Source organism: Carcharodon carcharias, chromosome 6 (assembly GCF_017639515.1).
Source record: "Carcharodon carcharias isolate sCarCar2 chromosome 6, sCarCar2.pri, whole genome shotgun sequence".
NCBI lineage: Eukaryota > Metazoa > Chordata > Chondrichthyes > Lamniformes > Lamnidae > Carcharodon > Carcharodon carcharias.
The window spans coordinates 98,863,059-98,890,460 of NC_054472.1; positions in this window are offsets into that span (position 1 = coordinate 98,863,059).

The following is a 27,402-nucleotide window of genomic DNA, read 5'->3' on the forward strand; positions in this document are numbered from 1 at the left end:
AGGGTTATGGGGTTAAAAGGCATTGTTATGTTCGACCAGCCATGATCATACTGAATGGCAAGCAGGCTCGATGGGCTGAATGGCCTTCCCCTGTTCCTATGTTCCCGTGTTATCAGGTACGAAACACGATAATTTGGGCACAGTAAATTCTCATTAAGCAGTGTGTTAATGACTAAATATTCAGTTTTTGTTTTGTGAAGTTGATTGAGGGATAAATATTGGCCAGGACACTTAGGACAACTCCACTACCCTTCTTCAAAACAGTATCATGGGATAATTTCCATCTACTTGTGCAGACATATGGGGCCTCGGTTTAACATCACATCTGAAAATAGCATGTTTGACAGGGCGGTTCACCCTCAGTACTACACTGGAGTGTCAGCTTTGAATCTCATGATTCAGAGGCAAGTGTACTACCAAGTAAGCTACAGATGAAAAACCTTAGCTCAGTGAGCAAATGTTTTGAAGGTAACCCTTCTGTTTATCCCCTTTCAGCTTTCATGGCCAGGATTTTGTCCTCTTCGGGCTGACTTTGAGCGGGGTGGGGGGTGGGGGGGGGGAGGTTGGGAAGCCGACCACCGTCCATGATCGGGGCCGGACCATGATTTCACACTGGTGGCCCAAGTAAGGCCCGCCCTACGTGAAACGTGTGCTGTAGCGCTGCCTGTGTGGCAGGGGGAGGAGGGTGAGCGCGAACTTCCATGCATATGGAAATAAAAATAAAGAACTTTGAATTGTTAAAAACAATGTCCTCTCGTGTGACTCTGTTACATGAGCAGCGACATGTTATTAATGAAACGTTTAATTTATATTTAAATTTTAATACCTGTTGGGAACCTCATCCCGTCCGAGGATGGGGCTTCCTAAAAAATCCAAAAACCATTTGGCATTTTTGCCTGCCCACCAAACGTAAGGTTGGACGGGCAGGGAAAAATTTATTTCAATTCTGACCTTAATGGCCTTAATAGGCCTTTTAATTGGCGGCCAGTGCGCTGCCGACTCCTGTGCACGCCTGCCGATCGAAATATCACGCAAGTGCGCGATGACGCCAGGACGCTCGCCCGACGAGTGTAATATTCTGGCCCATGTGTTTTTGGTTAACACATAACTGTTACATGAAGTGTTCCCTCAGGATTAAAGGCCATTGAAATATTGGGAATGAAATTGATTGACGCCAGTGGCATATGCGTACTATTAGTTAACCGGTAGCCTGTTTTCCAAAACACCAGGGGCAGAATTTTATGCTGGCAGGATTTTATGGTCCCACCAAAGTCAATGGACTTTTGAATGGTTTACCGCATTTTACGGCCTCGACCCTGCCACAACAAGACCGTAAAATTCCGCCCCCTAGTTACCTTTCTATGGAGGGTAAAATGTCAATGGAAAGGGACAAAGTGTACACTAGAAACAAGTGGAAATACCTTCTTCTATATTATTTATAAAAGGGATAAATATTAGCATCCCAGAAGCGATAGTTTTAAACCCTCACAGGTCACTGTCTTTGCAAACAGGTTTTACTCAATTATCACCACTTTCTGCTTACATCTGTCAAACCAATTTTTCAGCCAACTATTTTTCCTATTAATTCTGTGAGCCTTACCTTCTTTAATAACCTCATTGGGACATCTATTCAAATACCATTAACATAAATGGGTTGAAAACATGACCCATTACTGACTTCTCACAATGGTCTTTATGGTGTTGCAATGAATACCACATGCAACCAATTATATCCTTCATCAGCAGGGCTACAGAAAAGGTCAGGGGATTGGGACAAGCTGAGTTGCTCTTTTAGAGAGCCAAGTCAGGCACAAAGCTGACCTTTTTTTAATTCTTTCACAGGATGTGTGTGTCGCTGGCTAGGCCAACATTTTTATTGCCCATCCCTAATTGTCATTGAGAAGTGGTGGTGAGCTGCCTTCTTGAACCCCTGCAGTCTATGTTATGTAGGTATGCCGCAGTGCTGTTAGGGAGGGAGTTCCAGGATTTTGACACAGTGACAGTGAAGGAATGGTGATATAGTTCTAAGTCAGGATGATGAGCGGTTTGGAGGGGAACTTGCAGGAAGTGGTATCTCCATGTAGCTGCTGCCCTTGTATTTCTAGGTGGTTCAGCTCTTTTGTCCATGTTTGAACCAAGGCTGTAATAATGTCAGGAGCTGAGTGGGCCTGGTGGAACCCAAACTGAGCATCAGTGAGCAGGTTATTGCTGAGTATTTGACACTTGAAAGCACTGTCAATGACTCCTTCCACCATTTTGCTGATGATTGAGAATAAACTGATTTGGCAGTAATTGGCTGGGTTGGATTTGTCCTGCTTTTTATGTACAGGGTATACTTGGGTAGTTTTCCACATTGCCGGGTAGATGCCAGTGTTGTAACTGTACTGGAACAGCGTGGCTAAGGGGTAGGTTGTTCTGGAGCACAATTCTTCAGTAATATTGCCAGAATATTGTCAGGGCCCATAGCCTTTGCAGCGTCCAGTGCCTTCAGCCATTTCTTGATATCACATGGAGTGATTCGAATTGGCTGAAGACTGGCATCTGTGATGATGGGATCTCTGGAGGAGGCCGAGATAGATCATCCACTCAGCACTTCTGGCTGAAGATCGTTGCAAATGCTTCAGCCTTATCTTTTGCACTGATGTGCTGGATTTCTCCAACATTGAGGATGAGGATATTTATGGAGCCTCCTCCTCCAGTTAGTCGCTTAACTGTCCACCATCATTCATAACTGGATGTGGCAGGACTGCAGAGCTTAGATCTGATCCATTGGCCGTTGGGGTACTTATCTCTGTACATCACTTGCTGCTTTCGCTGTTGGGCATGCAAGTAGTCCTATGTTGTAGTTTCACCAGGTTGACACCTAATTTTTAAGTATGCCTGGTGCTGCTCCTGGCATGCCCTTCTGCACTCTTCATTGAACAGGGTTTGCTCCCCTGGATTGATGGTAATGGTAGAGTGGGGCATATGCCGGGTCATTAGATTGTTGTTGTATACAATTCTGCTGCTGCTGCTGATGGCCCACAGCGCCACATGGTTGCCCATGTTTTGAGTTGCTAGACCTGTTCGAAATTGATCCCATTTAGCATAGTGGTAGTGCCACACAACATGATGTCGGATATCCTCAACGTGAAGACAGGACTTTCTCTCCACAAAGACTGTGCGTCGTCAATACTACCGATACTGTCATGGTTCAATGCATCTCCGACAGGTAGGTTGGTGAGGATAATGTCAAGTCAGTTTTCCCTCTTGTTGGTTCCCTCACCACCTGCCGCAGACCCAGTCTAGCAGCTATGTCTTTTAGGAGTTGGCCAGCTCTGTCAGTAGTGGTGCTACTGAGCCACTCTTGGTGATGGAAATTGAAGTCCCTCACCAGAGTACAATCTGCCACCTGCCACACTCAGTACTTCTTCCAAGTGGTATTCTACAAGGAGGAGTACTGACTCATCAGCTGTTGGGGGGGTTGGTGGCAGGGGTGGAGGGGGAGTGGGCAGCATAATGAGGTAATCAGCAGGAGATTTTCTTGCCCACGTTTGGCCTGATGCCATGAGATTTCATGGGGTCCGGATTCTAAGTTAAGGACTCCGAGGGCAACTCCCTCCCAACTGTATATATCACTGTGTCACCACTTCTGGTGTGTCTGTCCTGTCAGTGGGACAGGACAGACTCAATAATGGTGACAGTGGTGTCAGGAACATTGCCTGTGAGGTATGATTCCTTGAGTATGACTATGTCAGGCTGTTGCTTGACTAGTTTGTGAGACAACTCTCCCAATTTTGACACAAGTGCCCAGACATTAGTAAGGAGGACTTTGCAGGGTTGATAGGGCTGTGTTGTCCATTGTTATTTCCAATGTCTAGGTTGATGCCAGGTGATCTGCCCAATTTCATTCCTATTTGTAGGCTTTGTAGCAATTTGATACAACTGTGTGGCTTGCTAGGCCATTTCAGAGGACATTTAAAAGTCAACCACATTTGCTGTAGGTTTGGAGTCACATGTAGAACCAGACCAGGTGAAGGTGGCACATTTCCTTTCCTAAAGAGCATTAGTGAACGAGATGAGTTTTTACAAAAATCGACAATGGTTTCATAATCACTCTTACCCAGACTAGATTTTCAATTCCAGATTTATTAACTGAATTTAAATTCCACCAGCTGCTGTGGTGAGATTCAAACCCTTAGAGCATTAGCTGGGCCTCTGGATTACTAATTACTAACATTACCACTACACCACTGCCTCCCCTAAATGGTCTCCATTCCATGATTCTATGATTTTCTTATGGACATTGGAGTAAAGTGTTTATTCTTTGAGTCCCAAATTATCTGTCATTTGAATCTACCAACCTTTTTTTGTGTTCATGGGGTGTGAGCATTGCTGGCTGGATCAGCATTTATTGCCCATCTCTAAGTGCCCTTGAGAAAAGGTGGTGGTGAGCTGCCTTCTTTAATTGCTGCAGTCCATGTGGTGTAGCTACACCCACAGCGCTGTTAGGAAGGGAGTTCCAGGATTTTGACCCAACGACAGTGAAGAAACGACAATATATTTCCAAGTCAAGATGGTGAGGGGCTCGGAAAGGAACTCCCAAGTGGTGGTGTTCCTATGTATCTGCTGCCCTAGTCCCTCTAGATGGTCGTGGCCATGGGTTTGGAAAGTGCAGTCTAAGAAGGTTTGGTGAGTTCCCACAGTGCATCTTGTAGATGGTGCACACTGCTGCCACTGTGCGTTGATGGTGGAGGGAGTGAATGTTTGTGGATGGGGAGCCAATCAAGCGGGCTGCTTTGTCCTAGATGGTGTTGAACTTCTTGAGTGTTGTTGAACCTCAATGGTGTGAGTTTTATACGTTTTGATTTGTCTGATGAAATAATGGACAGAATTTTCTCTTTGCCATGCGGGGAAGGGCCCTGCACGCTGACGTGTAAAATGACGCACGGTGACGTCAGGTGTGCATCCCGAAGTCACCGCATGTCATTCTGACCTTTCGTTCAGCGGGCACACTCCAGAGGCAGCTGCATGCCCACTGAACTGTCAAAGGCCTGTTAAGGCCATTAATGAACCAATCTAGCCAATTGACAGGCTTAAGGCTGGCAGGCAGGCAAAGAGCCCAAGCTGCCTTCATGCTTTGCATGAAACCTCATCCACGGGCGGGATGAGGTTTCATGAAGGTTTTATTAAATAAATAAATACATTTTTGACAATTGATAAACATGTCCCAGCTCATATGACACTGTCACATGAGGGGACATGTTTGAATAATCTTATTCATTCTTTTTTTCAAATTTTCGTTTTGATCTTAATCTCCCTGAGGCAGCTCCATGCCTCAGGGAGATTTCTGCGCTCTTCTGCATGCACGAAAGAGCGCAGGCCCCGACTCTGCCTCCTCCCCCTGCCTGCACTGGTAGCGCTGAGCGCCACCGGGTGCGTGTCACGCTGGATGGGCCTTAATTGTCCCGCCCATGTAAAATGGCGGCGGCTGCTGATTGCGAGTGGCGATCAGCTCCGCGCCTGCCCCTGACCGGCCTGCCCGACAGGGAGAACATTCTCCCCAATGTGTCGAAAGGAGGTACTGCATCTTGGCAGAAGAGAAACAGCAATGGTCAGTCCTATCATGCTCTAGTTAAGCCTCCTGCCACTTAATCTCAGAACTCTCTCCCCACCAGAACCTTTGCATTTAATTCGTAAGGCTCAATCCATCCTGTCCTCCTAATTGGAATGAAAGCCATAGAGGAAGACGGAGGAAAAAAAAACTACAAAGAATGTACTTTTATTAAATGTAAAATGCAATGAAATTGCAATCCTAAACATTCATGAGGCTCAGTTTAAAATATATGATTCGCTTACAGTAGCTGACATTGTCTTTTAATGCAACTGAGCATGTAGGAGTTCCAGTGTTGTCACGAGGAACATCATGAGAATTGATGACTTTAAATCTTCCATATAATGAATATAAAAATGAGAAATGGAACAAATGATTCACAATTCAGGTTGCTCGTGTACGGCTACTTTGTTAGGAGCAGAATCTTCAACAAATAAAATACTTCCCAATCATTTCCTATACATGAGTAATGACTTGGTTTCTAGGTGATATATTTTCATGTCATTAATGGTATAATCCAGGTTCCAAGCTTTAGAGTATAGCGCCAAATAACATTTGCTTCTTTATTTAATGATACTATATTGAATGAATGCCTTCTAAGGTAGCCACTCTGAGTACTGAAGACTCTATCTAACACTGATTTAATGACTATAATTCATTAAAACTGGTGAGTAAACTATCAACTTGCCATATATCATGGCTTGACTTTCATTGCACAATGCACCCCTGTGTTTTCATTGTGCTTTTCAATGCATTTTCCTGTGTACACATTAGAACATTCACAAAGGAAAAAGTATTTAAATCTCCTCATAGCCTCAGCCTTCCCTCTCTTTGTAAACTCTTCCACCCCTACAAATCCCCCCACCAAACTCTCCAGTCATCTGAATATGCATTTCCTTCACTTTGTCCCATCAGTGACAATGCTTTAACCATTAAGGGCCCATGATCTGTATTCCAAATATCTCAATTTCAGGACCTCTGCTCCTTCTTTAAGACCCTCTTTAAAACCCATCACTGATCAATCTTTTTATCTTTCTGCTGAATATGTTTTTCGTTAGATTGGTGTCCATGTTTTGATAATGCCTCTGTGAAATACTTAGGATGCTTTTCTACTTTAAAGGCATTATATAAATGAAAGCTGTTATTCTGCTGTTGGTGTATTGCAGAGAGTTTTAACCCCTCCATCCCCAAAATGAGTGGGTTTGACTCAGGTGAAATTTTTAAAAAATCTCACACCTGACCCCAACCCACCAACTACCAGTATTAATGGAGAAGGAACAGAGGGGTAGGCAACTAACCTGCTCCGTAGAGGTAGGTGGGCCACTTAAAGATTATAATGAAGGTGTGTACCTCAGATTTAACCTGCCTTCCAAGTTTAACCCTGGTTGTCAGATTTGCCAGGCCTTGCTGCTACAAGGTGACAAGGACAACTGTGTGAAAGAGTTAAGTGCTTTTGTAGCCAGGAGGAACAGGAGCGCTTTTCCTCTCCCACCCCCCACCCCAACTGAGTCCACCAAGCTTACCTATTTCTATGCCTGCCATTTGACACACTCCCTAAGATCCAAACCCCGTCACAATAACTGGCCATGCTCATAGTCAGACAGCCCTGAAGATTCAAGCCTTCCCTGGGATTGGAGATCATTACCCCTCTCAAATCGGAAATTGGACATCCCCCACCCCAGGTTGGAATTGGGCCCTCCTGTAATCAGTGACCACCATCAATCCTGTCAAAGATCCAGACACCCCTAACCCAAATGCAAGTTCTCAATCTACTTCTGGCTTGTGACCTCCTCCAGAGTGCTCCCTGACTGAAAGGGAACCTAGCCTGTCAATCAGGCCAACTTCCAACTGGGGAACCAGTTAGAGCTGCACAGCATGCCGGGAAACGAGGCTGCCCAAAACTCATCACCCCCATACAAAACCCACCTCAGGAAATATCAGGGCCCATTATTCCAATGCAGAGACATATTTCCACCCTTTTTGAATAAGAGGATGAGCTCTCATTAAGATTATGGTTTGGGATACTTCCACCAAGGTTCTGAATTTATATTATGCAAAATTAATAGACAGATTTTCTTACAATGACTGAGCAATGTTTATTTATAATTACGACATAGGTGTTTTCTTCTCTGTTTTTAAGCCCAAGTGCAGACATGTATAATTGTGCAGCCTACTTGGGAAAGATTTATTAACAGGTTGCCTAGCAAATTTGCTTTAGTAAGATTAGCAGATTTTACTGCTTCACTGCAGTGAGTTTCTCTAATCACAAGAGAGGAGGCCTGTATTCCCACCGTCAATGTCAGTCTAAGCCAAGTAACAGTTCCACTGCCTAGAGTTGATTAATCTAGAAATGTTTTCCAGGGCACTGAGAGAGCTCCCCTGTTCTTCAGGTAAGGGAGAAAGTTACCCGGACACTTTGCTCCAGAAGGCAGTCATGCCCCTTACATTAGGTTCTTCAGATGTGGTCAGGACAGGAGGATATGAGTGAGTAAGGCAAGTCTGTGGGTTGAGAAGATACAAGTGGAGGAGTCTCAGCCTTTACAATTGTTCAACAGGTTTGAGGCTCTTGCAGCTTGTGTAGAGAAGAACAGGGGCTGCAGGGTGGATGAATGAGTTGACCATGGCACTATAGTGAAGCATACCATTCAAGTGGTGGACAGTAGTTAAAAGGAATGTTGTAGTAGGGAACAGTATAGTTAGGGGGATAGAACCTCTTCTCTGCAGCCGAGAGTGTGACTCCTGAAGACTGTGTTACCTGCCTAGTGCCAGGGTTCACGACATCTGCTAGGAGCTGCAGAGGAACTTGGAGTGGGAAAGGAAGGATCCAGTTGTCATGGTCCATGTAGGTATTAATGACATAGATAGGACGAGGAAGAAAGTTCTGTATAGGGAGTATGAATGGCTAGGGGTTAAATTGTAAAACAGACCATAAAGGTAAATAACCTACGAATTACTACCTGAGCCATGACGGGAGGCAGTAGCATTGTGGTAATGCCACTGGACTAGTGATCCAGAGGCCCAGGCTAATGGTCTGGGGACAGGGGTTCAGCTAGCAGCTGGTAGAATTTAACTTCAATTAATTAATCTGGAATTAAAAGCTAGTATCAGTAATGGTACTACAAAAGGATTGTTGTAAAAATCCATCTGGTTCACCAATGCCCTTCAGGAAGGGGAAACTGCCAACCTCACCCAGTCCAGTAAGATGCACAGCAATGTGATTGACTCTAGCAAGCCACTCAGTTGTACCAAACCGCTACAGAAAAGTCAATAAAGACTTAAACTGGGCAGACCACCTGGCATCAACACAGGTACTGGAAACGACATGGCAAACTGAGCCCTGTGAACACTGACAAAGTCCTCCTTACTAACATCTGGCAGCTTGTGGCAAAATTGGGAGAGCTGTCTCACAGGCTAGTCAGGCAACAGCCAAACATAGTCATACTCAGGAAATCATTCATTACAGACAGACACCACCATCTCTGGGTATATACAGGACGGAGGTGGCAGCCCAGTGGTAAACAGTAAGGAGGGAGTTGCCCTCAGAGTCCTCAACGTTGACTCTGGACACCATGATGTCTAATGACATCAGGTCAAACATGGGCAAGGAAGCATCCTGCTGATTATCACATACCTCCATCCCAGTACTCCTCCATGTTGAATGCCACTTGGAGGATGACTGAAGGTGGCAAGGGTACAGAATGTACTCTGGATTGGGTACTTCAATGTCTATCACCAAGAGTGGCTCGGTAGTGTTATGAGATCCAACTCACCTTCTCGTGGAGTTGGAGTGAGGAACTCCAAGTCCCTACAGGCCTTGGGATTTTCATGCATGCATGTGCCAGGAGTAGATGGCGCATGTGCAATCCAATATTTTTGTCATTCTTCAAGCCCAAGACGGGCCCAATGCACCTGCACAAAAAGGAAACAGTATGAAAAGTGGGGCCGTGTGACCCAGGAGTGGAGCACCATAGTCAAGAAGGGTCCCAGGCAGGGGACAGGGAGAGGTCTCAAAGGGAGAGAGGACAGGGCAGATCTCTCGCTAAAGGGAGAGGGGACAGGGAGAGGCTCAATTAAAAAGAAAGAGGAACAGAGAAAGAAGTTTCAAGCAGAAAAAGGGCTGCAGTTGTCAGATTTTAAGGGAAGCCCTAATGAACAAAGAGGGCTCAGGTGAAGCACTGAAGATCTCAGAGGCAGCAGAAGGTTGGTGGCTCCATGCTGCAGGCCACTGGGGCAAATGTACCCCTTCGAAGCACTACCATTCTGCTCAGCATGGCCAAAGTGCTGAAGTTGTGCTTGTGAGTTGATTCTCAAGTCTGTATTTCAGCTCCAGGGAAATGGAGTCTCAGGAGATTAAAACCATGCAAGGTGGGCCATCATTAAGGCTGTCTGAGTTGGAGCAACTTTTGAGACAGAACTACAAGACTAGGTCTTTGAAGATGACGACTGGAATGCCTCATGAGGTTGATTGACTCACAGTGTTTACTGCTGTCTGGGAGGGTTGCTGAGAAATCCATAGAATCTGCCTTGGGCACTTTTGCTATTTAGTGTAGAAGGAGGTGTGTTCAACCACAGTCTACCAGTCAATTCACATATATCTCATATTAACCCTGAATGTTAGAGTATGAGATAGATATTGTAAATTGTTTTATCTTTCTGACCTTGTGTAGTAAAGTTTATAAGAACATAGGAACATAAGAAATAGGAACAGGAGTAGACCATTCGGCCCCTCAAGCCTGCTCTGCCATTTAATAAGATTATGGCTAATCTTCTTGTGTTTCAATTTCCACATTCCCATCTAATCCCGGTAACCTTTGATTCCTTTGCCTAACAAGAATCTATCTACCTCTGCCTTAAAAATATTCAAAGACCCTGCCTCCATCAACTTCTGAAGCAGAGAATTCCAAAGACGCACAACCCTCTGAGAGAAAACATTTCTCCTCATCTCTGTCCTAAAAGGGCAACCCCTAATTTTAAAACAGTGCCCCTAATTCTGGAGTCACCCAAAAGAGGAACCAATCTTTCGATGTCCACCTTGTTGAGGCTGTTCAGAATCTTGTATACTTCAATCAAATCACCCCTCACTATTCCAAACTCCAGTGGAAACAAGCCCAGTCTGTCCAACCTTTCCTCATAAGACAACCCACTCATTCCAGGTATCAATCCAATAAACCTCCTTTGAGCCACCTCCAATGCATTTACATCCTTCCTGAAATAAGGAGACACAGTATTTGTGGTGCGGTCTCACCAATGCCCTGTATAACTGAAGCATGACATCCTTCCTTTTATGTTCAATCCCTCTCATAATAAAGGATAGCATTCCATTAGACTTCTTAATTACTTGCTGTACCTGCATACTAACTCTTTGTGACTCATGTACTAGAACACCTAGGTCCCTCTGCACCTCAGATTTATGCAGCCATTCTCCATTTAAGTAACACTCTGCTTTTTTTGTTCTTCCTGCCAAAATTAACAACTTTGCATTTTCCCACATTAAACTCCATTTGCCAGATATTTGCCCACTATCTCAACCTATCTATATTCCTCTGCAACCTCATGTCCTCTTCACAACATACTTTCCTGCCTATCTTTGTGTCATTTGAAAATTTAGCTACTATGTCCTCACTCCCCTCGTCTAAGTCGGTGTAAATCGTGTAATTAGTGTAAATCGTAAAAAGTTGAGGCCCCAGTGAAAACCCATGTGGGACTCCACTCATCACATCCTGCCAATCAGAAAAAGACCCATTTATGCATATTCTCTGCTTTCTGTCATCCAGCCAATCTTCTATCCATGCTAATATGTTACCCCCTACACCATGCGCTTTTATTTTCCAGAATAATTTTCGGTGTGGCACCTTATCAAATGGCTTTCTGGAAATCCAAGTACAGTAAATCTAAATGCTCTCCTTTATCCATTGTGCATGTTACTCCTTCAAACAAAACTCCAATAAATTGGTTAAACATGATTTTCCTTTCACAAAACCATGCTGACTCTTCCCTATCTTTGTTGCTCAAAACACATGGGGAAGAATCTTCTGGTTGGCGTGCAGGTGGCGGAGTCCGCATGCCAGCGCTTAAAATGTTGTGCACTGACGTCGCGCGAGCATCCCGATGTCAGCGCACGGCATCACGATATTTCAGTTGGCAGGCGCGCTCATCCTCATACAAACCTCATCCAGTGGCAGGATGAGGTTTGACATTGGGTTTATAAACTTTTAATAAAGTGTTTGTGTCCTTCACTAACATGTCCCATCTCATGTGACATTTTCACATGAGGGGGACTTGTTAATGATTTTTTAGTTTTTCTATTTTTAGACTTTCACAGAGTTTCAGCAATCTCCCTGAGGCAGCACTTCACACTCTTTCACACGCATGCGTGAAAGAGCGCACTCTGGCAGTTGGGGAATTCCCACCCGTCTGCACAGCAAGTGCATAGCGCTTCCCATCGGGTGACATGCTGGGCGGGCCTTGATTGGCCTGCCCACTTAAAATGGCGGCAGGGCCCATTTCGGCAGTGGCGATCGGCTGCCTGCCCACCGCCGAGTCATTCAGGCCAGCCCGACCATCAAAGGCAAAATTCTGCCCATGGAATCTTGTGGCTTTATTCTCTTTGTCCACTTTAAACAAAACGTTATTGGTCCCTAACCGGATCATGGCGGTCTGGTCCAAGATCATAACATAAATTGGGAGCTCTTGCAGAATTTTGAATCCACAGATAAATATAGTGTTGGTACTTGCAGAGGTTAAGGCTGATAAGATTTCCACAGTGAATTTTTACTATAGTCATTGAGAAACAGAATGGCTTGCTCAATTGCTACAACTTTTTTAGAGAAGGAAGATTTATCCCTGAATGATTTGCAGCAATTACCCAAGGCTTGGTTAATGGCACTAGTGGAAGAATTAGAGGGTGGTTAAAAGCAGTGGCTAAGAAAGCAGAAATAATTGAGGTAATAGCACACCATTTGAAAGTAGAAGAAGAAAAGCCTAATATAGGTATAACATCGCTTGAGTTAGTTAGAATTTAGTTGCAAATGAAGCAACTTGAGATTGAAAGAGAGACAGAAAAGCAAAAACTTGAGCTTAAACTCCAGAGGGAGTAGTTAGCAAAAGAAGTAAAAGAACAAGAGCGTAACAAATGGAAATGTGAAAGTTTGAGTTTCAAAGAGACAAAGCAATCAGACAACTTAACCTGGCTAGAGAAAAGCTTAGGTTACAAGGTGAAAGAGAGTCTAATAGTTCGGATGAGGAATCAAGTCCCACTTTGTGCTTGATTTAACAAAGAGTCTTCGCCTATTGCCTAACTTCACTGAAGATGGGGTCGAGATGTATTTAATTTTGTTTGAAAAGGTAGCTACAAAGCTAAAATGGCCAAAGAACACATGAACTCTCATTTTGCAAAGTGTTTTGGTTGAGAAAGCTACAGATGTGTATTATAGCCTTTTGAAAGAACAACTCTCAGATTATGAGGTAGTTAAAACTGCAGTACTCAAAGCTTATGAGTTTGCCCCTAAAGCATATCAGTTCAAATTTTGTACTTTAAAGAAGAGACTGAAGGAAGCCTTTCTAGAATTTGTTAGGGAGAAAGAAATGTTGTGGGACTGGTGGTTTCAGGCACTGAAACTTGAACAGAATTTTAATAATGCGAGAGAGCTAATGATTATGGAAGAATTTCAAAACAGCACCCTAATAGCCATTGGGTTACACCTGGAAGACAATAGTTTCTGAGGTATGGGAATTGGTTGTTCTGGCAAACAGGTATGATAGTCACATCGGCAGCTAGGGGGCAGAAGATCTCCACAGGGAAGTTTTGGAGGAATAGAAAACATTCTAGCTTTAAGGAGAAGGCAGAAGCAGTTCCAGTCAATAAAAATGATAGTATAGAGGATAAAAGTGATGTAAAGAAACCAGTATGCTTTTATTATCATAAGATAGGGCATCTTAAAGTCAATTGTTGGCAGCCGAAGGCAAAACCGATGGCAGTAATAGGAACGCTTAAGCAGTCTTCAGCAAAGGCTGCACCAGAAAAGGAGGTGGGTGTTAAAACTGTGGTAATGGTACAAGTGAAACATGTTCCCTCAGAGCCTACTGGAATTGGGAATGTAGCTCAGGATAGAAAAGGGGATTCATCCTTGAATACTGATAACGTGAGCCAGATTAGTGGAGGTTTTAGAGGTTTTGTCTCTAAGGGAGACATATTGCCTTACTCCTTCAACAAAACATGTAAATAAATTAATATTTTGAGAGACACTGGGGCAGATAAGTCATTGATGGTGGCTGATGATATAATTTGTGTTTCAGATGGTTTAATGAAGGAAAGGGTATTCATGGAATTTATGAACATGTTCCCTTGTATAAAGTCAATTTACAAAGTGACTTAGTAAATGGAATTGTTACTGTAGCAATTGTTCCTAGTTGACCTACTGACCTGCTGGAAAATGATTTGGCTATAGTGAGGGGTGATTTGATAAGCTAAAGAGAAAGGGCAAGGTAATAGAGCAGGGTAGTGATGCAGTTAATGATAAGCAGAGTGTGACAGAAAGGGACAGAGCATACAAGCTTAACAGTGCACCACCAAATAAGGTCAGTGTGGAAGAATTGTAAAGGAATGGAATTAAAGGCTCTGTATCTCATTATATGAAGCATTGATAACAAAATGGATGAATTGATAGCAAAAATGCAAGTAAATATGACCTGATAACTATTACAGAGACCTGGCTCCAAGGTGACCAAGGCTGGGACCTGAATATTCAAGAGTATTTGAACTGTGCTGAGAGTGTTTTAGCAAGTCGTATACCTAGGGTAGCAGAGAGGGCTTTAAATTAAATAGTGTGGGCAAGGGATCAAGTGTGGGAAGATGTGATCAATTAAAGAGAGCAGAGAAGGCAAGAGAGAAAGAAAGTATTAGAGAGATGATAATCAAAGCATGGCAGGAAGGGACAGAGTTAACAAACTTAAGAGTGCACCAGCATAAAAGGCCAGAGACTGCAAAAATGGTAAAAAGGCAGAGCTACAGGCTCTGTATCTAAATGCACGCAGCATTCGTAACAGATGAAATGATAATGTTATGGACCCCAGAAGAAGTAAAAAGTTACCTTTTTAAAAAAATCAAAGCTTAGGCCCTCAGAGACTGGGAACTACAGTGGGCCTCACTGGTTTCTGTGCATGCACAGGCCCTGGAGTGGCTGCACACGTGCAGATCATTCCTTTTACGGTCCTCGAGCTCTGCGCATGTGACGGCTGGAGAATGGCTGCACACGTGCAGTTGATCGGGTTACTGGGTGTTAGGCCAGTAAACAGCTCTGCACCCATGTACAAATCATTCTTTTTCATTTTTAAAAATTTAAAGGTAGCCCTGCACCTAGGCAGAAGGGAAAGAAGACCCCAAAAGTGAAACAGCATGAAAAGGGGGGTCAGGTCACCCAGAGGGGAATGCTATTCTGCAGAAAGTGCCAGAAGAAGCTGGACACAAGAGTGGGAACTACAAGGAGCAGGTCCCAAAGGGAAAAAGAAGGTTTAAAAAACCGGAGAGTGGGACAGGAAAAATATCCCAAGACGACAGTTAAGTCAAAGAATAAGGAGAGGAATCTGGAACATATCCTGTTAAGTGAAATTAAAGTAAGGAGCAGAAGGAAAAGGCTCCGAATTGAAGTGAGAAAGCTGCAGGAGGCAGACTTAAGACAAAGTGGGCTTGTGCCACTTTGAGCCAGAAGGTCTGAGAAGACAGCCAAAGGTTAGTGACTCCTTACTACAGGCCTTTGAAGCAGTGGTGTTCTGTTGGCATGGCTGAGTATCTGAGACAGTGCGGGGAAGGAGAAGCTTGAATGCATGTGGTGATCCAGGATGAGGAATATTGGAAGGAGAGATCAAAATCCTGGAGGTGGATCCTTGTTGAAAATGTCACTTGGAAGAAGATTCCAAGGTGAGTTCTTTGAGAGTGGAGATCGGAAACCCTCGTGTGAAAGACAAAGTTTACATGAGACCAGTTGGCTCACAGTGTGGTAAGCACTTAGGAGAGTTGATGCAAGATCCATAGCATCTGCTTTGGGTGGCATCTGTCACTTGATCTGGAAATGTGGTATGCCTGACCACAGGTCGCCTATTGGTTTACGTGGACTGTATACTTACTGTGAACATTAGAGTATAGGAAACATTTTAAAACTTGTACTATCCTTACATATTTGTATATATATGTAAAAGTATTGTTGTGGGTAAAGGAGTACTGTAATATAGTTCATCTTTTTCTTGTTTAATAAATGTTTTATTCTTTTGTTAGAAGTTCATCAACAGGCTCCAGTGACTCTGTTCAGTAGCCACCCTCCATGTTTCTAAACAAAAATATAAATTAGGATCTATCAAGCCGGATTTCACCCAGGGGTCTGACTTGTCCAGTAGTAACATCAGTTGGGATCATAACAACAGCTCAAATATTTAGAAATAAATATGTATGATTTGATAGCCATTACAGAGACATGGCTGCAAGATGACAAATACTAGGACCTGTACAAGGGTACATGACATTTTGGAAGGACAGGAAGCTAGAAAATGTTGGAGGGGTAGATCTGTTAATTAAGGATGACATTAATACAAGAGTGAGGGAGATTACCTTAATTCTAAAGATCAAGATGCAGAATCAGTTTGGATAGGGATAAGAAACAGTAAAGATAGGAAGCCACTTGTAGGAGTAGTTTATAGCACCCCCCCCCCCCCCCACTAACCCCAGCACCTAACTGTAATAACACTGTAGGATGCGGTATACAGGAAGAAATAATGGGGTCTTGTGAGAAAAGTACAGCAATAATTATGGGCGATTTTAATCTACATATAGATTTGGTGAATCAGGTTGGCGAAGAAAGCTTGGAAGCTGAGTTCATAGTGTTTGCAGGACAGTTTCTTAGAGCAACACATGCTAGAGTCAACCAGAGAGCAGGCTATTGTAAATCTGGTAATGTGTAACGAGACAGGATTAATTTATGAATTCATAGTAAAGGCACCCCTAGGTAGCAATGTTAATAATATGCTTGAATTTCACATTCAGTTAGTTCAAGGAAGAGAAAGGTGGGTCTGAGACTAGTATTTTAAACTTAAATAAGGGCAATTATGAGGACATAAAAACGGAGCTGGATAAAGTGAACTGGGAGATTAGGTTGAGGGATAAGTCAGTAGAGATGAGTGTCGGATGTTTAAAGAGTTATTTTGTAATACTCAGAAAAGATACATTCCAGTAAGAAGGAAACACTCTAGGGGAAGAACATACCATCTGTGGCTAAGTAAGGAAGTTAAAGATAGTATTAAATTGAAAGAAAAAGCATACAATTCCACGAAGATTAGTGGCAGATCAGAAGATTGGGTGGAATATGAAAAATAGCAAAGAATGGCTAAAAAGAAAATAAGGGAGAAATTAGAGTATGAGAGAAAGCTGGCTAGAAATATAAAAACAGATAGTAAGAGTTTCTAGAGGTATTTAAAATGGAAAAGAGTAAGTAAAGTGAGCATTGGTCCTCTACAGAGTGAGTCTGGGTAATTAACAATTGAAAATAAGGGAATGGTGGATGAATTGAACAGATATTTTGCTTCTGTCTTCACTGTAAAGGATACAAATATCATCCCAGAGATAAGTGTATATCAAGAAGTGAAAGGGAGGACAGAATTTAAAATAATTAAAATCACCAAGGAAAAAGTACTGAGAAAATTATTAGAAGTGAAAGCTGGCAAGTCCCCATGTCCTAATGACTTCACCTGGGGTCTTAAAAGAAATTGCCGAGATTGGTTTTAATTTTACAAAATTCTCTAGATTCTGGAAAAATCAGATTGGAAAATAGTGAATTTAACTCCCCTATTCAAGATAGGAGGGAGACAGAAAACAGGAAACTACAAGCCAGTTAGCTTAACATCTGTCATAGGGAAATTGCTGGAATCTATCATTAAGGAGGTTATAGCAGGGCACTTAGGAAATCTTAATGCAATCAAGCAGAGTCAACATGGTTTTGTGAAAGGGAAATCATGTTTGACTTATTTATTAGAGTTTTTTGAGGAAGTAACAAGCAACATGAATAGAAAGGAACCTGTGGATGTGCTGCACTTGGATTTCCAGAAGGCATTTGACAAGATGCCATATCAAAGGTTACTACAAAAAATAAAAGCTCATGGTGTAAAAATTAACATATTAGCACGGGTAGAGGATTGGTTAGGTTAGAGAGCAGGCAAAAATGAGTCATTTTTGGGTTAGCAAGATATAATAAGTGGAGTGCCACAGGGATCAGTGCTGGGCCTCAACTATTTACAATCTATATTAATGAATTAGATGATGGGACTGAATGTACAGTTACTAAATTTGCTGATGACGCAAAACTAGGAAGGAAAGTAAGTTGTGAAGAAATGGGCAAACACTTGGCAGATGGAGTATAATGTGGGAAAATGTGAACTTGTCCACTTTGGCAGGAAGAAAAATAAAGCAGGATATTATTTAAACGGAGAGAGATTGCAGAACTCTGAGGTACAAAGGGGTCTGGGTGTCCTGGTACATGAATCACAAAAAGTTAGAGTGTAGATGTAGCAAATGATTAGGAAGTCAAACAGAATGCTGTCGTTTATTGCAAGGAGAATGGAATATGAAAGTAGAGATGTTTTGCTACAGTTGTACATGGCATTAGTGAGGCAACATCTAGAGCACTGTATAAAATTTTGGTCTCCTTATTTAAGAAAATACATAATTGCATTAGAAACAGTTCAGAGAAGGTTCATTCAACTTATTCTTTGGGACGAGGGGCTACCCTATGAGGAAAGGTTGGACAGGTTAGCCCTGTATCCATTGGAGGCAGGGTTATTGACTATACTCAATAGATAGATTCTTGATTGACGATAGAGTCAAAAGGTATGGGTGGTAGGAAGGAAAGTAGATTTGAGGCCATAATTGGATTAGCCATGGTTTTATTGAAGGCAGGAGGAGCCAAATGGCCTAGTCCTGCTCCTAATTTGGTTCATTGTATGTTCGGATGTTCCAAGCCAAGTTAGTGCCAATTCTTGCCAACCCAGGACCCATCCATCCACAACCCTTTGCCCCAGCTTATATCTAACATGTCAACTCACTCAGTATCCACCATGAGCAGACCTCAGGGCCCATTCTGAGGATTAAGTAAAATAAAGTTCTAAGTGCCTATTGCAAACTTTGGCCTAGATCTTCTGGTCTCCAGATTGTCAGAGACTGATCATACCGCACAAGATGCGCTTTGGGGCCCTGTGGAAGTCCCGACACAATGACTCCATGGAAATTGTCCTGAAATTTTGAACTTCCGATGGGCAATTCCAATCCTCCCTGGCACCGTCTGAAAAAGTGTCTGACTCTGAGATAGAATCAGAGATTTTGGACAGTTCTGGCTTACTTACCTGGATAGTTACCCAGGAAATAATGGATAGAATAATTCTGTTCTCACTTCAACTGTACAACTGATGCCTTTGACTACTCCTCAATCCCTCACCCCTGACTACCACCCCTGACCCCTTGGCTCTCTCCTGACCCGACCTGACTAGCCCCCATCACCCATCACCCCTCTAGGCCAGACCTTACTAGATCTTGACCTGACATCCACTCCTGACCCAACTTAACCAACCCCTAACATGCCTATCCGCTCATCCACACTACCTACCTCACCCACCTACCACCCTACCCAGCTGTCACCCAAGTTAGCTGTCACCTATCCATCTGAAACCCTGCCCAGCTGTCACCCTACCCACCTGCATCCTACCCGCTACCACCTTACCCAACTGTCACCCTACACAACTACTGGGGAAAAAAATCCCAATTAAACACACGCTCCAAAATGTTTCAAATTAATTAAATAAGACTGATTACATTCAAATGACTTTTATTAGCTGTTGTTGCTATAGGATTGACATAGATATGGAAGGAAGTGGTGTTCATTACTTCCCAGCACTTTCACAGTAGGTCAGAAAGTTAAAGATTCAAATTGCATGGTAGGAAGATGATACTGAAGTATCTGCTAATGGTATTTTAAGAATCAGACCATTATAAATGATGGGGATATATGAAACACTAGGAGCCACATACAGTTCACAAAAAATGTGATGATTTCTTTTATCTAATGGGAATGGAAGTGGTTTCCTACTGACATTCTTACTTAAAGGATAGAAAAGCAAACAGAAAAAATAGGTGCGACATATCATCAGTGTGCATCTGAAATGGCTCTGCCTCGGGACACTCCTTGCAGACTTAAGTATATTATACAGACTGATGACAAAATTGTTTACCAAAGCCAATGCTGTCCAGAAAGTATGTCTCACGGGAGACTTAATTTATATGTCTGGTTTCTACAGTATTATTTGAAATGCTGGTCCATTCACATCAATGTCTCTTAGTTTCTTCAAGAAATGGGCAAGTCATCCTTGAATTGGCATTAATAGAAAACTGGAAAGCAAACACATTACAAAAAAATAATACTTGAAAACTGACATTAAACATCATAAAATCAGAGCTCTGCACATAGAAGCAGATCATTCTAAGCCTGTGACAGCATTTTACTCTACATGAGCCATTTGGTCAAATCCCACTCTCCTATTCTCTTTCCATACTTATGATTAACACAACTCTACAATTCCTATTTGCAAGTGTTCATAAACACTGCTTCAACAGCTTGTGACAGGGAATCCTATATTCTAACCATTTTTTAAACTAGTTATCACAAGTACATTGGATAAAAATAGTTATCTTCCTATACTTAGCTTTAGCCAAAAGTTATCAAAGACTTTAGGCGACATCATCTAAAAACACAGGGGTGAACTTAATGGCATCCCTGTCTCTCTCTTCATATTTGAAGGTGGAGGGCATGTGAAATAAAATAGGTGGCCAGCCCACCACCTTCCCACCCACCTCCGACCTGTTCCCCCTTATTACGGAGGGGGGGCAGCCGCTCACCCTTAGGCCTATTGAGGCCCTTTAGTGGACAATTGGATAATTACTGGCCACTGAAGGATCTCATTCTGCTTCTGCTACTTGAATCTGTGCAGGCTTGGCCTAAATAGCCAAGTGGTTATGGTACTGGGTTTGTAACCCCAAGATCAAGAGTTCAAATCTCACAATGGCAAACTATGAAACAAAGTAACTTCATCTGAAACAGATGGAAATGTGTTTGTACTCGAAAGAGTTACAATGATTTTGGCTTGGCCTAAATAGCCAAGTGGTTATGGTACTGGGTTTGTAACCCCAAGATCAAGAGTTCAAATCTCACAATGGCAAACTATGAAACAATGTAACTTCATCTGAAACAGATGGAAACAGGTTTGTACTCGAAAGAGTATCAAGAGTTCAAATCTCACAATGGCAAACTATGGAACAATGTGAGTTCATCTGAATAGGAACAGATGGAAACGTGTTTGTACTCGAAAGAGTTACATTCCTATATGTTACTCCTGAGATACTGTGATGTGAAGCCACCAATTTCGGAGTACCCCTTTAACAGTGCTAATGAAGTCAATGGCTTTAAGCAGCTTTCACTGGGATGGAAAATTCTCAAGAGTTCAAATCTCACAATGACCAACTATGAAACAATGTAACTTCACCTGAAACAGGTGGAAACGGGTTTGTACTCGAAAGAGTTACTTAATCAGTAGTGGCCTAAATAGCCAAGTGGTTATGGTACTGGGTTTGTAACCTCAAGAGTTTAAATCTCACAATGGTAAACTATATAACTTCATTTGAAACAGATGGAAACGGGTTTGTACTCGAAAGAGTTGAATCTGTGCAGGGCTTGGTCTAAATAGCCAAGTGGTTATGGTACCAGGTTTGTAACCTCAAGATCAAGAGTTCAAATCTCACAATGGCAAACTATGAAACAATGTAACTTCATCTGAAACAGATGGAAATGGGTTTGTACTCGAAAGAGTTACAGACAGCAACATTTTAGCTTGGCCTAAATAGCCAAGTGGTTATGGTACTGGGTTTGTAACCCCAAGATCAAGAGTTCAAATCTCACAATGGCAAACTATGAAACAATGTAACTTCATCTGAAACAGATGGAAACGGGTTTGTACTCGAAAGAGTTACAGGCCAGTCAGTTTACCTTTAAAGCTTGGCCTAAATAGCCAAGTGGTTATGGTACTGGGTTTATAACCCCAAGATTAAGAGTTCAAATCTCACAATGGCAAACTATGTAACTTCATCTGAAACAGATGGAAACAGGTTTACTCAAAAGAGTATCAAGAGTTCAAATCTCACAATGGCAAACTATGAAACAATGTAACTTCATCTGAAACAGATGGAAATGGGTTTGTACTCGAAAGAGTTGAATATGTGCAGCTGGGGAAGGCAGAAGGAGGGGGGCTTTTGACAGTTTCACAGCTTTGACAGTACGGGCTACTGTAGGGAAGGAAGGGGGAGTTACCTCCTTTGGTGTGGGCTGTCTGTGCCCATCAGGTCACCCCCAATGGTACCTCCCTTTTGCGGCTCCCCTGGCCTCTAAAATTCAAACCCCACACGCTTCTCAATACACCTCCAACCATCCCCACCCCTCCCCCCACCATCTTCCTGTCACTGGTGGCTCTAATCCCTTCAGTAATCAGAAGGCCTTCAGTAATCTGGATGCCATATTTCAAAGGCACCCCTGCACCGACCTAGCTCTCTAAGGCATCCGAAGCTGCTAGAAAGTCATGGCTGTCAAAGGGAGGAAACATGCTGCCCCCAAATTTAGCAACACCTCCCTCGAGCACCTACTGGACGCATTGGAGGCACACCATGAAGTCCTCTACACCTGGTCCGGGCAATGAGCAGCAAGCAAGATCACTAATCTAGCATGGCAGGCAGTGGCAGCTGTGGTCAGTGCCATTACCCTGCAAAAGGGGACAGCCACCCAGTGCCAAAAGAGGATGAATGATCTCCTCTGTTCCGCTAGGGTAAATCACTCTTCTCATCACCCTCAACTCACACACTCACAAACCCATCAGACATCCACATGGATCTCACTCACTGCCAGTTCAAGGGACATCACCTTTCACTCTCTCACACACACCTTCATCTGCCCTATGGATCATATCCTCATCCTCCCCATGTCACCACTCACCACCCACACATGCCAGGCATCCTTATCATCTGGTCTGGTAGGCATCCTGCTTACACTCTCTCCTTCTATATTCACGCAGCACAAGCTGGCACACAACAAAAGGGAGACGTTGCAGGCTGTGGAGGAATGCTAGGCATCAAAGTCCTAACAGACTTTGAAAATGGAGCCATCCAGCTGGCCAGTGACAATCTGGACCATTCCTGTGCTGATGGTGAGGTCAGTGGTGCTTAACCAACTGAGGATCCAGCAGTGCAACATCCGTCAGACAACCAGTCAATTCTGCTGTTCCGCAGTCCCCTGCCATACACTAATTATCTCTACTTGCTTTCGCAGGCACAACTGGGAAGCAGCCGAGGGGGGTCCACGACCCTGGTCCTTGACTCAAGCCCCCTCGGAAGACTCCTTGGAAGGAGAACCTGATGACACTGTCATTGAAGTCCCATCACAGCACTCACCCACACTCTCCACCAGAACAGGGACACACCTCAGTGGGACCTAGTTCTAAAGGAGCCTCGGAGTACCAACCTGGTGAACACATCACACTGTCTGATCCACAGCAGGTGGTGGCAGGGGCTTCCCAGGTTTATGGTACTCAGTGGGCTGCTGGAGGCCAGAAACCTGCTGAGTCCAAGTCAGATGAGGAGCCTCTGGACTCGGTCATACCTCAGTTGCTGCAGCTGCAAAGGCAAGCTTGGGAACATCAGGAAGGGATGTCTGCTGCACTCCTAAGATTGCAAGGCATGATGGAGGAGTCCATCCGCCTTCAGTCTGAGCTGATAGCGCTGGCATGCCAATGCACTGAGGTCAACACTGGTAGGATGGTGGCTGACATGTAGACCTTGGTCCAGGCTATTGATTCTGCACTGCTGTTCAGTCTGAACTCCATCGCTGATGCCATAGCTGGCCTCCAACAGTGTCAATGCGAGAGGGGTGCGGGGTAGCTTAATCTCACTCCAGCTTCCCTATCTCCTCAAGGAGTCAGTCAGGGGCCCTTGAGCACCTACGGGGAGGAGGATCAGCAGGTGCACACCCCCGGCCCATCCACCTAGGTGACTCCAGGAATGTCTGGCCCATCCAAATCCCTTCTTCCTGTGACCTCAGCAGCTCCAGCTCCACAGGCCGAGGAGGGTGCCACTGCCACACAGCAAGACTCCAAAAGTAGGCCAGGGCCCTCCAAGTCTTGGACCTCCAGAGGACGCCCATCAATGTCATCATGGACCAGGGCATAACAGCCTACAGGCTGCCTCCACTTCTGCTGTGGATGTCGGGGGAGTACAAGACATAGTGGTAGGGTTAAGAAAATGTAGTTTCACCGCATGGGCACAGGTGTTAATCAATTGTACATAATGTTCATCATTGTAAATAAACTCCCAAGAATGTCTCCCTGTCTCTGGCTTCTTGTTATGATGAGCAGTGTTCGTGTCAGTCTGAAGTGAAACCTTGGTTCCTGCACAAGATAAAGGCAGGTGTCTCAGCCCAGGGCCTCTTCCCTGTGCATTGTGCAACCTCCCCAGCACAATGATGGTGTACCTTCACTGTCACTGGACACATCAGTCATGCCTGCACCTTGATGGGGCTTACCATTGCTGCCAGGATGACCTGGGCCAGCGGCACAGTGTTCCGTCATTCTCTCTGTGTGCTGTCAATGCCTTTGAGTTGCTGCTACACCCGACCCCCCCACCCCCCCATCTCATCAGCATCTGTGTCCGATGATAGTGTAGTCCTGAAGGGTTCCGCTCACAAGGATGCCATAGGATCAGGAGAAGCTAAAGTTTCCCTATTGCATCTCCATGATATGGCCTTGTTCACAGAGTGCAAGCGAGCTACCATCAGCCGGACAGCAGTCAGACATTCACATAAGCTGTGTGAGGATTTATGGAGTATCCTCACAGCATGTCATCATGAAATGTAGAGACTATGGGTTTCCATTGTGTCTCCATGACAGGAGCCTTATCACAGAGGGTATTTGCACTGTCATCAGCCAGACAGAAGTCAAACATTCATGGATGCAATGTGAGGATCTATGGTGTCTCCTCACTGCGTGTGGTCATCATCCTCCACAAATCTAGTTGCTATGAGGGGCCTCCCGAGTGCACCTGCCTCGTCTGGACAACTCAATGGCCTTATCGCAGTCATTCTTGTCTTCGAGCACCTCCTCACCCTCATCCCCATTGATGTCCTCCTCATCAGAGGAGACGTGCAACTCCTCCACCTCCTCCTCAGCCAGCTCCTCTCCCCATTGCAGTGCCAGGTTGCGAAAGGTGCAGCAGGCGACGCTGATGCATGACATCCTTTGCGACCTGCATTGCAGGGCTCCATCAGACTGGTCCAGGCACCGGAACATAATTTTCAACATCCCAGCGGATTTCTCCAGCCAAGTGTGTTCATTGTAACTTCTCTCTGCTGCAGAGTGAGGTTGCCACCTGGGCATCATCAGCCACGTCCTCTGCAGGTAGCAGTTGTCCTCGAGGAGCCAACCCTACAGCCTCTCTGGACCCTGGAAGATGTCAGGGACCCGAGACCTATTGAGGATGTGGTCTCAGATCTGATACTGAGAATGTAGGGGTTATGGACATTCACTGGGAATCATGCACAGACCTGTAGGATGCGTTTGTGGTGGCCGCACAGCACCTGAACTTTCAGCAAGTGGAAGCCCTTGCGTTTAATGTAGTTGACTGCTTGTTGCTATGGAGATCTAAGCACTATGTAAGTGCAGTTGATGGCATCCTCCACTTGTGGGAAATCTGAGAGCTCTGCAAATCCCAGTGCTTTTGCTTCCTGGCTTTCCTGATCCCAGGTGAAATGTACAATGTTCTGTGCCTTCCCAAAAATGGCTTTGGTGACCTTCTGGATGCACTTGTGCATGGAGACTTGTGAGATCCCGCAGAGGTCACTCGTGGAACTCTGGAAGAATTCAACAGCATAAGAATTGAACACTCTTATCACTTTCGTGGCCATTGGCAGTGGACACCCTCCATGACCCCCTGTTGTCAAATCCTGCAACAGGTGGCATATATGACTGACCAGTTCCCTGGATATGCAGGGGCACTGGTTCTTGGTCATCTGCAGGAATGAATAGCGCCAGCTATGGACCCTGGGTCTAGCTAGGTGCCAACCGGCGACAGCTCACCATGGCTCTTCAGCGGCGTGTGCAGGAGGCTCAGCTGACCCTGCTTCTTGAGGGCGCTGCTCCTCCCTCTGCCCAGCCAGGTGCCTCTGTCATTCTCTTCTCCTTCGTCTTGGCTCCCTGTAAGCCCATGAGGCATACAGCTTGGTCACCAGTCTCCATGGTCTTGATGTACTCCTCCTGCAGGATGAAAGGGAAAGATGCATGGGTTAGCATTGATCTCCTGAGGACCTCTCATGGTTACATGTGTGGCTCCAGCTCTGTCTCAAGGCCACTTAACGCATGCCGGAGCGTGCTGGCCACCACTTGGATGGCCAGAGTTTAATGCGCTGCATGGCTGCCCGAAACCATACCCACCACCACCCACTCCAACTGACCCATTAGCAGCAGCTTTGCCCATTGGACTGCATGCTGTGGTCTCAGCTCAGGCGCAGGCATTCTCCTAAACCGCAATGCAAGGCTGCGCGGTTAGCTTGAACCATGGGGGAGACTGGTCCAAACTGGGATGGTGACATTGCAAGGGGCTGTGATCACCTCCACCAGTGACTGCTCCATGGCCAGTTTTCGCAAGAAGATTGTACAACTTGCCTAGTTGTATAATTGTTCTACAGCCTCCTAATAATTTGCAATGTATGCCCAAAGGGTGCAAAGTTCAGGAGAATTTGGTGGCACTTTCCTATCTCTGCATTGCTTGAGTGGGCAGATAAGCTAGAGGCCTGACTCCAGGCCTGTCAATGTAGCTGTGCCTGAACTGTCTCAGCTCACTTTATAAAAGGTTTCCCGAATGCATGGTCGCTTCCTTAACCCACTCCTCGCCCCTGCATGTACTTGTGCATTACCATCTGACTGTGCTGCCTTGCACCCCCCCAATGTGCCCCAAGCGCAGTGCATCCCTTTCCCTGGCACAGCACTGTCACCCAGCCGGGAAAAAGCTCTTGCCTGAATGCGTGGCACATCTTCCTCAAAGTCAAACGGGCGACTCTCGTGAGCGCAGCACAACATTAGTGTGCACTCACCTCTGAGTTCACCTCAAAGCTCAGTTCGTCCGGTCTATGCATTTTCAATGCTGTTGTGAAATCCGTTTGCGTGCAATCACACCGTCATGCCTGGATGATCCAGAGTGGGGGCATGATTCTGATGAACAGGGCTTATAATGAGGTACTAAATATTGAAATTAGGTTCCTGATGTGAGGTGGTGGGAAGGGCGAGTAGAGCGGACAATCACAAACTGGTTTCATGACAGAGTAAAACAGATTTTTGGCCTTGCTGCCATGTTGTTACCCCCCCCCCCCCCCCCCCCCCCCCACCCCACCCACCCACCATGACGCCCACTGCCAGTGGGGGTGGAAAATTCCAGCCGTGGTCTGTGATAGGGTGGAAGGCGGAGTGATTGAATGACAAAAGGCATGAAGTTCCAAGTCAATTGCGGATGATAATAGGAAAAGCAAGGAAACAAAAGATGGTTCTGGAAGGAGCAGTAAATGGCAGAAAGAGTCATGACCAACATCTGCTATCTGACAAAATGGAATTCGTGGTTATGATCTGAAATAGTTGAACTTAACCTTGAAAGACTGTAAAGTGCCTAATTGAAAAATAAGTTGCTTTACCTTGATCTG